General features: G+C 33.9%; 1 pseudogene; it reads left to right on the top strand.

Moving 5' to 3' along the window:
* Nucleotides 1–1,896: 1,896 nt before the first annotated feature.
* On the top strand, nt 1,897–2,372 carry LOC117916965 (annotated as a pseudogene).
* Nucleotides 2,373–13,618: the final 11,246 nt, after the last annotated feature.

The following is a 13,618-nucleotide window of genomic DNA, read 5'->3' as shown; positions in this document are numbered from 1 at the left end:
TGCATCTTTCAAAAAACTCGGTTTATTCTTTAAAGTTACAATTTCATCAAAACCCGAGTTTTATCAAATGAACCTTAGGCAAATAACTTCAAAATTGGCATATTGTAGACCCTCAATTTTGTCCCTTTAGCACATGTCTTTAAATTCGTTTTCAGTGCTCCACAGTAGTTCTTTGGTGGCCCATTGCTACTCATACTACTTACCTTTTCTGTCACCTTGGAGACTTTGGTTGAGGAATTATTTGATCCCTTATTGTGACCCTTGGCAGCCCTAACTTAGACTTAGGCTTTTCTTGTTTTTTTTAGGATAGCTTTTAGATACACTTGGCCCATTAGGCACCACCCTAGGCCCACTTAGTCTCATCATAGGCCCGTTTAGGCACACTTGGCCCATTTGGACATTTTTAGTGTGACTTGTATGACTTGCATGGTTACATGGCTTTTGGGCTCAACTTTTGTTTATTGGTTTATTTTTTTATTTTTATTTTATTTTATTTTTAGTTTTAGTTTTATGATTATCATTCACTTTTTATTGGTTATCTTCCTCTTTATACTATTTTCCTTAACTTATTTATTTATTTATTATTTATTTTTTACCGTTTCTTAATTTATTTAGTTGCTTATCTATTCATTCAATTATTTAACTTCAAGAATTTTATGTTTTTGCAAGGAAACTTACCATTGGAGTTTAAAGAAGGTAGGACCCTCCTTGGAAGGTTTTGGAGGGGAATTTGAAATTGGGAAGATTGCTTTTGATTGGAAGATTTAAAAAAAGAAGAGAAGAAGAAAGGAAAGAGGAGAATTTTCCTTTTTGGAAACAAATTTAGGTCTTGAGGGGTGATATATATAAGTGAGAAACGGAAAAGAAAAGGGGGGTGGCCACAAATTCTCTCAAAGTGGGGGGACTGCCACTTTGGGGGAGACGACAAGCACACAGCCGTATTCCTCACCATCAAGAGGACCAGCATGCAACACAGATTCCATAGAAGACACGCACCAGCAGCAGGTCACTATGGGGGAATCTTCAAGGCTGCATCTCCAATGGTACGAGCGCCTATGCTGGTCAAAACTTTCTCTCCATTGACGCCCATGGTAATGTGGTAGCAGTTAAGCAAGATGGAATTGGTGGCCCTCAGATTGCGAAGCTATTACAAAGACATGGTGGCAGGCTTGAACGCAATGGAAAATATTGTGGTTCATGCTATGGAGCAGAAGTGACGGATGATGATTGTGGTAATTCATGTGATGAAGTTCTTGAAGCATATAGAAAAAAAGGGGGGGGGGGGGGGGGGGGTCCGATGAACGCTGCTGGAGAAGGAGACCGCAAGGAGAGCTCTCGTTTCTGGGGGATTCTGAACGTTCTAATTAGAGGGATCTCCGGAGATGAATCTGGAATAGCACATCATTGGCCTCATCACGCATGGGAGAGGGTTCATCAGAATTGTTTGATTTCCACATCTCTAGACTATCATCAATAAGCATGACCACCAAGCATGGATTTGTCCACAGCGGCTTGATTATACATTGATAAATTGCTTAATCTCAAAGGAGAGTCGAGATCGGATCCAAATCTGGCTGCCATAAAGAAAGAAAATTGTCGGAGCTCTGGGTTTTAATTCAGATTATAGGATTATTGCTAGCGGTAAAGATTGAAGCCACGTGTATAGGATTGGAGTTTGGGATTAGATTACATGGAAATAGATTTATTTCTCCACAACCTAATTGGTGGGTCTCTTGGTGATGCTGACAAGCTTCAGCGGCTGCAAGGAACTAACTGTTTGATGGTGGCAATCCGGTTTCCCAGCGGACAGAATTGAGGATGGGAAAAGGAAGGCTATGACTGATCTTGAATCTAGACAGAGAGTGTTCGAGAGAGAGAGAACATAGTGGTGCGGTGATGGCGAGTGGTGGAAGCTATGGCAATTCGAGCCAAAAGATCAACTACGTTTTCAAAGTGGTTATGATCGGAGACACCGAAGTGGGCAAGTCGTAAACTCGGTTCGCTAGAACGAGTTCAGTTTGGATTCCAAAGCTATAACCGGGGTTGAGTTCCAGACTCGAACCCTTGTCGTCCGACGCAAGAGTGTCAAGGCTCAGATCTGGGACACTACTGGCCAAGAACGACACAGAGTCGTTACAAGTGCGTATTATAGGAGTGCTGTTGGCGCAATGCTGGTTTACGACATAACTAAACGCCAAAGTTTTGACCACATACCCCGATGGCTGGAAGAGTCACGTGGTCACGCTGATAAGACCATTCTTATCATTCTGATTGGCAATAAAACTGATCTCAAGGAACAGCAAACAAGAACCAGCCGCCATCCAAAAACAACTTGCACTTTTGGACTTCAAAACAGCCCCATGCATGATTGAAAAAGATACTTAATAGGAATCGTTACATCACTTCACGGGCTGCATCCTTGGATCTGCACATGCACTATGGGAGAGAGGGCGTGACCATCCAAAATGAGGAAAATAGATTTTTATTAATCTCCATGGGGCGCACTATGAGTTTGATGAAAAGAAAAATGGCAGCAAGTTGCACTTTTAGATGGTGAGATTTTTTGAAGGAAAAGTGGCAACAGGTTGCATTTTAAGGGGTTCATGCCTCAATTTCCATAAAGATCTTCATGGTATCTTCAAGAGAACCATGAACGCCATTGATCCCCAAAGCGAGTAGGCTGCATCTTCCAAAGGTAAGTGAGTTTCCTTGTTCTTGAGTTTTTTTATTTCTTTTTTTATCCATTAGTTTATTAGTTTTTTTTTTAGATTGAAAATTAGAGCTTTGTTTGCTAATTTTTTACTCTATTAAGTTTTCGAGTCTCTCAAGTTTTAGTCGATTAATTTATTTGGTTTTATGTCATCATCATCTTGTTTTATTTAATTTTAGTTCATGGGTTCATCCTAATTAATTCGTGTGATGCTTTAAAATTTTAATGGATTAATTTATTTGATTCTATGTCATTATCATCATGTTATTTTATTCTTTTTTTTTTCATCTTAGTTGATTCATGTAATGCTTTAGGTTTTTAGGTGATTAATTCATTTGGTTCTATATCATTATCACTATGTTTATTAATTTCAGTTATTTTATTTATTTTATTTTATTTATTATTATTATTATTATTATTATTTGATTCATCATATTTGGTTTATGAGTCTTTAGAATTTTAATTATTTAATTTATCTGACCCCTTGACATTATATCCATGTTTTAAGTGTGTTAAGCTCTAGTTCCTGATTGATCCTTACTCATTTCAAGTGTTTTGGAATTGTAAGTTCTTATGGTACTATATTTAACATTACCTTAATCATAGGTTTGTGTGTTTGACTAATCTAATTTAATTACTGATTATATCCTCAATTTATGTGTTTGACTAATTTTTGTTAGTTCTTGATTGATATCTGGTTGACTTTATTTGATCTAAGGCCGTTTAGTTATTTTCTTTGACATTTGTTCGTTTATATTTGATTCATGGAGGCCATCGAAAAATTGTGAAGATTGGCCTCCATTCTCACCTTCAATTTTCTTGGTTGTCAAAAATTCTACTTTGTGATTTTGTTCTCTTTTGTTTTGCTTGGTATTTTGATTCATACACTTTATTGCTTTCAAATTAATTTCTTTTATTTTTAAAATATAACACTATTCTCAAAATCTCATTTTCCTTAAAAATCCATTTCAAAAATTCATTTAAAGTTTCTTAGAGTCAAAAGATCCCCTTAACAATCCATTTCAAAAATTCATTTAGAGTTCTTAGAATCAAAATCTCATTTTTTAAAATAATGTGCAACCATGTTTTGATCGGTTCACATCTTTCAAATAAAATTACAGTTTTGAATAAAACACGAATCAAAGCTTGTGGTCCCAAATAAATGGGATAGTTCTAAGCTAAATTTGTGTATATTGATTGGGGAATTGGTGAAACCCCTACATAAGAAAATTTTTTCAAAATTTATTTTTGTTGCCACATTTGACACTTTTTGAAATCACGTCTATCTATTTTTTAGGAATTATATACAAGATGTATGTGATAATTGATGATTCTGTATACTTTGATCACTTTTGCTATGCTAATTAGATAACGAGCATGCTAGGATTTCTATATTTTATTATTTATTATCTAACCCCTTACAACTTGAGGAAGTACGTTACAAATTATCTATGCTATCCAAGTATGTCCTCTATCACCTACTTTCTGAATTCTGTGAATATGCTTGTCATTATGAAATAATGCTTATGTCTAATAATGCTTGAGTGTTCTGATATACATGTTTCATTGTTTGATTATTTCTAATAAAACACATGTTGGATGATATATTGTTTAAATTAATCATCAATGTTTTTATGATAGCGCTTGAGAAACGGTCCAGGTATGCATCCTAATCTTCCTTTATTATGATTTGATCTTGTTTGGCATGCTATCTTTTTGGAACCACCTAGCCTACTCAGGTATCCATAATTAACCGATTAATTGTCACATTCTCCTTAACTTAGTTAGTAGAGACCTTTATAGGGCTTAGAGGGGTGCTACCTTTTAAAGGTACCTTCCCAATAGGTAACTTGATCCCCGGACTTAGACTCGAGTTTTTCAAAGACATGCTTTTTCCAAAAATTATGGAGTCACATTTTAGGGTTTTTCTTTCTTGTTTTATTTTCCCTTTAAAATAAAAATAAAATAGTGGTGGCTCCAACCTTTTTCCAAAAATTAATTTTTCACAAATTAATAAAAAGCAAGTCTCGCTGATCGAGTGGGAGCGCACGTGAAAAATGCGGGTCCACACATATCAATTTAGCTAAAGACCTTGCCTAAGTGTTAGAAGAGAAAAAGACTAGCTCAACCGGCCAGGGTACCGGTCGACCAATTCCTTCTTCTCGGTCGAAGACTAGTCAAGGAGTGCAAAAAATACTCTCTCTCTTCTAGTAGCCTTTCCTTCCCGGTCGAGGTTCAGTCGAAGTCTAGTCGAAGCAATGGTAACCTGCCAAAACATTAAATGCTCCAATGGCTAGTGAACTGATCGACCCCCAGCTCGACCGATTGAGGCTGTTTTTTTATTTTCTTGACTCCCGAGGTTAGAAACCTATAAATAGAGAGTTCCACTTCATTTATGAGTAAGAGAACACCTGCATTTATTTGTCTACCCACTTGTTCTTGCCTTAAAAGCTCTCATTTCTTTTCTTGATGCATTAAATCCCATTTGCATATATTTTAGTGCACCTTTGTGATTCATCCTAGCCTTGAGTTGTATTTGAGCCTTTGTTGAGCTAGGTTGAGAGATTAACATCTGTAAATTGAGTGCTAAAGCCTTCAAGTGAGTTGAAACTTGAAGAGATTGTGTAAGAGCCCATTGGAGTCGGAATCCAAGTGTAAAGGTGTTTGGAAGCTTGGTTGAAGCTTCAAGTTAGTAGAACCCTCACTCGGTTAGGAGCTTGAGGAGAGTGGACGTAGGCAAGAAAGTGTCTAACCACAATAAATCTGAGTTTGATTTCTCTAACTTTATCTCTTTATCTTTGCTTCTCTTGTGCTAAATTTGTCGTGTTTAAAAAGATTTTTTTAAAATCCAATTCACCCCTCTCTCTTGGGTGTTTTTCTCATTTAAGATTAGCCTTTATTTTCTTATATAACAAGTTGAATTTAAAGTCATATAATCTTAACACAACTAGCAAACTCTAATAGACAATGTTCAATCACAAACTTTAATTTAAATAAATTGTGAAGAAAAGGTTTGCATACCTATTTTAGTGTCTTAAAGCGTTTTCATAGAAATAAGATTAATTCACGAATAATAGTAATGAATTCAAAAAGGAATCAAAACTAAACTTTATATTATCAATGTCAAATTTGTTTGCAAGTGGGCTTCATTACAAATAAAAAAAAAATCAACAAATGATCAAAACAGGGGATTCTACAAAATAAATCTAAAAAAAATATTTAAAAATTAAGTTTTATCTTGAAAATTTTTAGGGAATATCTCCTATATGTCTAGTTTATCATTCAACCGATCAAATTAATCAACTAGCTTTCATTTAACACCAGATTTCATAATGATATTAGTATATTCAAAACAGTGCATCTTTTTAGGGTATTCAACAATTGATCTTTTTAATTAACTTAAAGATGTCTAAAAAATTCTTACAACTAGCCTAATATGTCTATTTTGATTGAAAAATAATCACAAGGAAATATTACATTCATAAAATATTTAAAAATAAGAAAACATCTTTTAGCTCTAGAAAAGCATTGGTGCAGTAGATTCAAGAAAAAAAAAATTATATCTCTCATTTTAGAAATCATTTCTTAATATTTTATGTGTCAAAAATTAAATTTAGGAATCTAGATTAAGAGAAAAATATTCAATGAATTTAAAGAAATTTCTTAGTAATTTAATTTTTCAAAACAATACTAGGTGTTGAAAATAAAGTGAAAGTTGAACCTTTCGAAAGATCGATTTGCATCTTATAATTGGGAAATTATTTTTGACTAAAATAAAATTCTAAAATTAAGTTCAAAGAGTCTAGAATATCATGGAATAATTAAGAAAAATTTAAAGAGTATCTAAATGATCATATTATAATTTACAATTTCAAATATGCAGTGAGTTGTCAAAGGTGTCAATAGAAAACTTTATTTTTGAAAATTTTTGTATATAGGGGTTTATTAAATCCCTTTTTAATTTACATGAATTCATTCATAAAGAATCCATTAGTTAGAACTATGAATTTTAATTTACGTGTATTTAAAACCAAAATTCATTTTTAAAACCTTTGAAAGTTGCATACTGAATACAAATGGGCGGCATTATTATTTTTAGAAATTGAAATTTCATACTTAAAAGAGACTAAGATAAGTTTTAAATATAAAAGGAATTCATTATTAAAGAGGCTAAGATTGATTTTTTTTTATGAATAAGGTATAAAACCAATTTTCAAAAATAAAAAATAAAAAATTGTAAGTGTACTGTGTGAATTATTTGGAAGAAAATTGAGATAAATCAAAATTTCATGAATCAAAATCAAGAGAGTGTATTCAAAGCCAATTGTCATGTGGTTATCCAATGGCTTACTTGGATGAAAAGAAATTTTGAAGAAAAAATTAACTCAATCTCAATCATGATTCATCAAGCAATCCATATTTAATCACTGAATTTCCTAAATATCAAATTCTAACAACATTCATGTGTAACCCAATTTGTCCACACCCAACCTAAACTTAATACATAAAAAAAAAAAAAAAAAAAAAAAATTATAAAGTGAGTAAAGACCTAAATAAAAAAAGAAAAAGAAAATGTAAAGTATAAGTTAATGATAAAAAATAATTTACTTACATCAAACTAAAGTACAAACCAAACATAAAATATTCATTTCACCATTACATGAACAAAACACCAATTCTCTCAAAAACCTTCATATTAATTCAAATTCATGTAGGCTCTAACAATAAGATCATTGAAATTTTCTATTTGATATAAACATGTCCATTAACTCCGTTAGTACCTTTTCATGGCCGGTTTGTATAATCCTCAAATCTACTAATCATTTTTCTATTTTTCTTTTATTTATTTAACACATGCATATCATTAGGATTTCTTCCCTTGTTTTACTCTTTTATTCAACATATCACACTTCATTACTTTTAGCATACATTTTCATTAAAAATAAAAAAATCAATCTCTCTATTCTTTTTTTCTACCACATTCCAACATGCATTTCCAAAAAATTCAATCTCTCTACATCTCATTTTTATTAAATTCAATAAAAAAAAATTCAATCAATATATTCCATTTTTATTAAGTTTCAAAATGCTTTTTCAGATTCAAACATATATATACATATGGAAATCTCCAAAAATAATAACTTATGATTTCTCATAAAGGATCAGAGGTAGAAAAAAAATACAGAAATCATAAAAAAAAATTCATTTGAAAATTCTCAACACAACCAAAACCAATATAAATCTGCAACAAATGAATGAAATACAATTATACACTTTAAAATGACTTGATCAAAATAAACGAGTATAGCAAAAATAGATGATCATATGAGATTTCTAAGGCAACAAATCACAAACTAAACAAACAGAATATAATCAAAATTTCTCCAATGATTAGATCCAGAATATATATATATATATATCTATATATATATGTATAGGAATATCCAAAAATAACAATTTTAAGATTTCTCATAAACGATCAGAGGTAGAAAGTATAGAAATCATAAAGATTCATTAAAAAATTCTTAACACAATGAAAACCAATACCAATCCGCAACAAATGAACGAAATACCATTATATGCTCTTAAGTGATTCGATCAAAATGAACAAGGACAATAAAAAAAACAAAGAATAATATTAAAACCTAAGAAAGAATGAGCAATTTGCGAAATCAGATGATCAAAAGTTCAATGGCAATACTACTTCCAATGGAACTCTCAATCTTCACGTCTCTTTTTCCAGTTTTTCTCTCAACCAGGAACAGAAAAAGAAAAATCATTGCTTCTCTGTTTTCTCTCTCACTTTCTCTCAACTCCATAAGGATCTCGAAACAAAGGATAATATTAGAACCTAAGAAAAAATGAGCAATTCGCGAAATCAGATGATCAAAAGTTCAATGGCAGTATTACTTCCAATGGAACTCTCGATCTTCACGTCTCTTTTTCCAGTTTTTCTCTCAACCAGGAACAGAAAAAGAAAAATCATTGCTTGCTCGATTGTATGTATATATATATATATATATTCCTCTTTGTTTTCTCTCTCACTTTCTCTCAACTCCATAAGGATCTCGAATGGCCCCCAAAAATGCTAACGCTCTAATAGAAAATGAGCCTCTGATTTTATATATCTTCTTTCTGAAGACTCTCAAACCTTTCCCCTCATGTGATCTGGCCCCTTAACCAAACATGAACTTCCTTAATTTCCAAAACTATTTCCCCATTTTCTCGACCAAATAGGCCTTTAGTTGAAAACTGATTTTCCCACCTCTTTTACTTCCAAAAAAAAGTTAAAATACTAGTTTAAATATTAAGAGCATAAAAACCAAAATCATAATTATAATAATCATACACTCAAAACCAATAAATTAAAAAAATGAAAGAAATAAATAAAGCGAGTATAGTGTTCATGGCCATGCATGGCCTATGACGTTGAGGAACAACTTAATGGTACATGGAAAATGAGTAAAAAGAAGAGATTTCCACGTCCAACACATCATCGACATTTGAAGAGTCTAGCCCTACTCATCAAAACTTGAGTTTGGACCACAATCGGAGAAGAGTATAGAAAATTCATCTTTAATCACCTGAATAAAACGAGAATAGGTAAGTGAAACTGAGTTGCGCTTTAGGAAGAATGGTAGGTTGCAATGATCTGTTGGGTTTTGTGTTTGGTTCAAGGAGAGAAAATGTGGCATGTTGTTCTAAGGGTATTAAAGCAGAGGACTAACCCAAAAACACACAAGCAAAGAATAGAAAACTTATCAATGATCGGCTGAGGCATGACAATGCATTGTTCTTGAAATAAATCCACCCTCCTCGAAGACGAACTTGATGCACTAGGGTACCGGTGGTTTACCTCCAGGATTCAATAGCCAACTCGCCTTAGGTGTACTCTGTAGGTGAGACATGTACAACTCGGGTTCTGAAAAATTCCTCAAGATAGATGTATAAATGTAGTAAGAACAGTGATGAATAGAATGTTGCAAAGTGTTGGAAGGCTTAGAAGAACTCTCTAAATTGGTGTGTTGAGAGTTTAAGGGTGACTTGCTTTTATAGGTCACTGACATAGTCCTAACAAGACTCTAATAGTAATCGGAATAGGATTCTACTTGTAAGCAGAATGGGACTATACTTGTAAACGGAACGGGACTCTACTTGTAAGCAGAACTAGACTATACTTGTAAGTAGAATAAGACTCTACTAACATAGTCCTAATGGGACTCTTCCCAAATAGTTGGCCAAAAATAAAAGGCTAACTCAAACAGAATAAAATTAAATTAAACAAAATAATTATTTTGAATTTTGTAAAAAATAGCCGAGTTTACGCACGTACGCAGGGGGGAAAGGGGTACCCCCGCGTAAGATGCATATGAGGATGCAACACACATTAAGGAATTCTGACCCAACCAACCTAAAGCTCGCTTAAATGGGCTTGGGCCCCATGGGCGCGCGAGGCTCTCCTACACCTTTCTACAAGCCCATTAAGCATAGAAAAATGGGCTAGTTAATAAACTCACTAAAGGTGTTTCTCATTTTCCTATGTGGGATAAGCTAAAACACTTAAAGCATTTTTTCACATTCTACACTTTTCCTTAAATCCCCCATAGAGTGTAGACGTGAAGGAAGAAAATTTGGAGGAAAAATAGAATCCAATGCATTAGTACTGGTTCCCAAAGGCTATGAACCAGTTTTAGGACAAATAAGTATTGAATCGCAAAACACGGTGAAAATAAATTTATATGAACTGGTGTTTCTTGATGTAACCCAATGGACCTTTATCCACATTGGTTTTCTCAATTACACTAAGTGCTGTACAAAAAAGGTTGGCACAAATGGGTCATGCCCTCTACCTGGATATTCATGAGAGCTCTAAAGAACCTACCTAAGTTCTCAAAAGAAGCAGCCCCACCCCCACTCTCATATAGGTGAATCCATTAAGTATGTTTTGAATTAAACATACCATCCATAAGGAATATGATATTCATTAAGAGTAAACACTCAACCTTAGTCAATGCAGAATATGCTCTATCTACACCATAAGCATAGACTCTCATACAATTAAAGTTGATAGAGTCCCTCAAATCAACAAGTGATTTGTTATTAGCTATATGAACCTACTTCATGGAATTTCCATTTTAATAAGTTAGGTTACCACCACTCTTGACTTCTGTAATAGACATAAGCCCCATTCTCCTTGATGTTTCTTCCACTAGTTTCTTATTTAGTGGTTTGTTTAAAAGATCGGCCAAATTCAACTCCGACCTCACAAATTCCAGGGGTACAACCCCTATTTCAAGCAATTGTATAACAATATTGTACCTTAGGCGTATATGTTTGTTCTTCCCATTAAATATTTTACTCTTAGCCTTAGCAATTGCAGCTTGACTATTACAATGCATAGACATAGGCGAGGTTGGTCTCATCCATAAAGTGATATCTGCTAAGAGGTTTCTAAGCCACTTAGCCTCAAAACTTGTTTTTTCTAAGGCAATAAAATCAACCTCCATAGTAGACCGAGTAATGCAAGTTTGTTTGACAGACATCGAAGAAATCGCACTTCCACCAATGGTGAAAACATATCTATTAGTGGATTTCATCTCATCTGAATCCAAAATCCAATTTGCATGACTAAATCCTTCAAGGACACTTGGAAATCCACTATAGCACAAACCATAGTTAATGGTGCCTCTTAAATATTTAAGGACTCTACTAACAATAGTCCAATGGTCCTGATTATGACTTTGGGTGTACCGACTCAATCTACCTACTGCATAAGCAATGTTAGGTATGGTACAGTTCATTAAGTACATTAAGCTCCTTATGATCTTAGTATACTCGATTTGGGCAACACTGTGTTGTCTATTTATCTTTGGTCATGAGTTGGGATCATAAGGAGTTGACACTAGTTTACAATCAAGGTGTTCAAACTTCCTTAGGATCTTCTCAACATAGTGCTCTTGAGAATGTTTAAGCCCATTAGGTGTTCTAGTTATTTTAATTCTTAAAATCACCTCTGCCTCTCATAGGTCTTTCATATCAAACTTAGAACCTAGGAATTTCTTGGTCTCACACACAATCTCTAGGCTAGTTCCAAAAATCAACATGTCATCAACATAAAGACAGATGACTACATATGTGTTATCCTCCTACTTGCTGTAGATACACTTATCAACATCATTAATGGAATATCCATTAGTAACTAACATATGATCAAACTTGATGTGCCACTATTTGGGAGCTTGTTTTAACCTATATAGTGATTTAACTGGCCTATACATATTTTTCTCCTTCTTGGAACTACACAACCCTTAGGTTGTTCCATATAAATTTCATCTTCTAAATCCCCATTCAAGAATGCAGTCTTGACATCCATTTGGTGTATCACCAAATTATGAATGGAAGCTAGAGTGATCAATACTCTAATTGATTTTATTCTAGTCACAAGGGCAAATGTGTCAAAGTAATCTAAGCAAATAACAGAAAACTTATCAGTGATAGGTTGAGACATGACAATGCATTATCCTTAAAATAGATTCACCCTCCTCGAAGACGAACTTTGTGCACTAAGGTACCAGTGGTCTACCTCTAAGATTCAATAGTTAGCTCGCCTTAGGTGTACTCTATAAGCGAGACGTGTATAGCTTGGATCTGAAAAATTCCTCTAGATAGATGTATGAATACAACAATAACAATGATGAACAGAATCTTACAGAGTGCTGGAAAACTTAAAAGAATTCTAGAAATTGGTGTGTTGAGAGTTTAGGGGTGACTTGCTTTTGTAGACCACTAACATAGTCCCAACAGGACTTTAATAGTAATCAAAACAGGACTCTACTTATAAGCAAAATAGGACTCTACTTGTAAGTGGAATGAGACTCTACTTGTAAGCAGAATAAGACTACTTATAAGTGGAATGGGACTCTACTAGCACAGTCCCAATGGGACTCTTCCCAAAGAGTTGACCAAAAATAAAAGACTAAGTCAAACGGAATAAAATTAAATTAAACAAAATAATTATTTTGAATTTTGTAAAAAATAGTCGAGTTTGCGCACCTACGCAAAGGAGAACCCTCCAAACAGGATGCATGTGTAGATGCAACGCGCATTAAGGAATCCTGTCCCAACCAACCCGAAGCCCAGTCAAATGGGCTTGGGCCCCATGGGTGTGCGAGACTTTCCTACACCTCTCCACAAGCCCATTAGGCTAAGGAAAGTGGGTTAGTTAACCACTAAAGGTGTTTTTCATTTTCCTATGTGGGACAAGCTAAAACACTTAAAGCACTTTTTCACATTCTACATGTTTTCTCAAGCCATGGTAGAGGTTCCATGTTTAGCGTGGTGTCATGAGCATCATGGAAATGGGTTTTAACGAAGCTATAGATGGTGTATAGTTGAAAAGGACGACATGTTAGTTGCTATTAGCAGTGCGGAGAAAGGCGTTTGGAACTGAGGTAGTAGCTTTTAGCATGAACACAACTCCGACAAGGCACATGAAGGAGAGAAAGAAAATGAAACTGTTAGGGCAGTTGATTTTCAATTTTGAAAAGAAAAAAATGAAGCTTTGATGGTGATGTAGAGCTCAATATGGAGAAGTTGTTAATGACAACTAAGAAAAATGGGAGTGAAAATGAGGAAGAAGAGATAAGGTCTTGGGTAGCCCAAAGCATGGGATGTGGCAAAAGAAGGACAGTTGATGAGCAGTTCTATGAAAGGATGAAAATATCGGTAATAACAGATATATCAGTACTTCGATTATATGAATATATAGAATATATCAACGAATATTTTGACACAAAATATCGGTGACGTAAAAATTAATAAAAATTCTGAAAATATTAAAAAAAAATTCTAAAAAATTATATAAAAAGTAAAAATAGATATTTTAAAGTGTAGACCCCTTGTGTTGGC

This window comes from Vitis riparia, chromosome 6 (genome assembly GCF_004353265.1).
Source record: "Vitis riparia cultivar Riparia Gloire de Montpellier isolate 1030 chromosome 6, EGFV_Vit.rip_1.0, whole genome shotgun sequence".
NCBI lineage: Eukaryota > Viridiplantae > Streptophyta > Magnoliopsida > Vitales > Vitaceae > Vitis > Vitis riparia.
The sequence above is the reverse complement of the archived record's forward strand: the minus strand, read 5'-3'. Positions and strand labels throughout refer to the sequence as shown.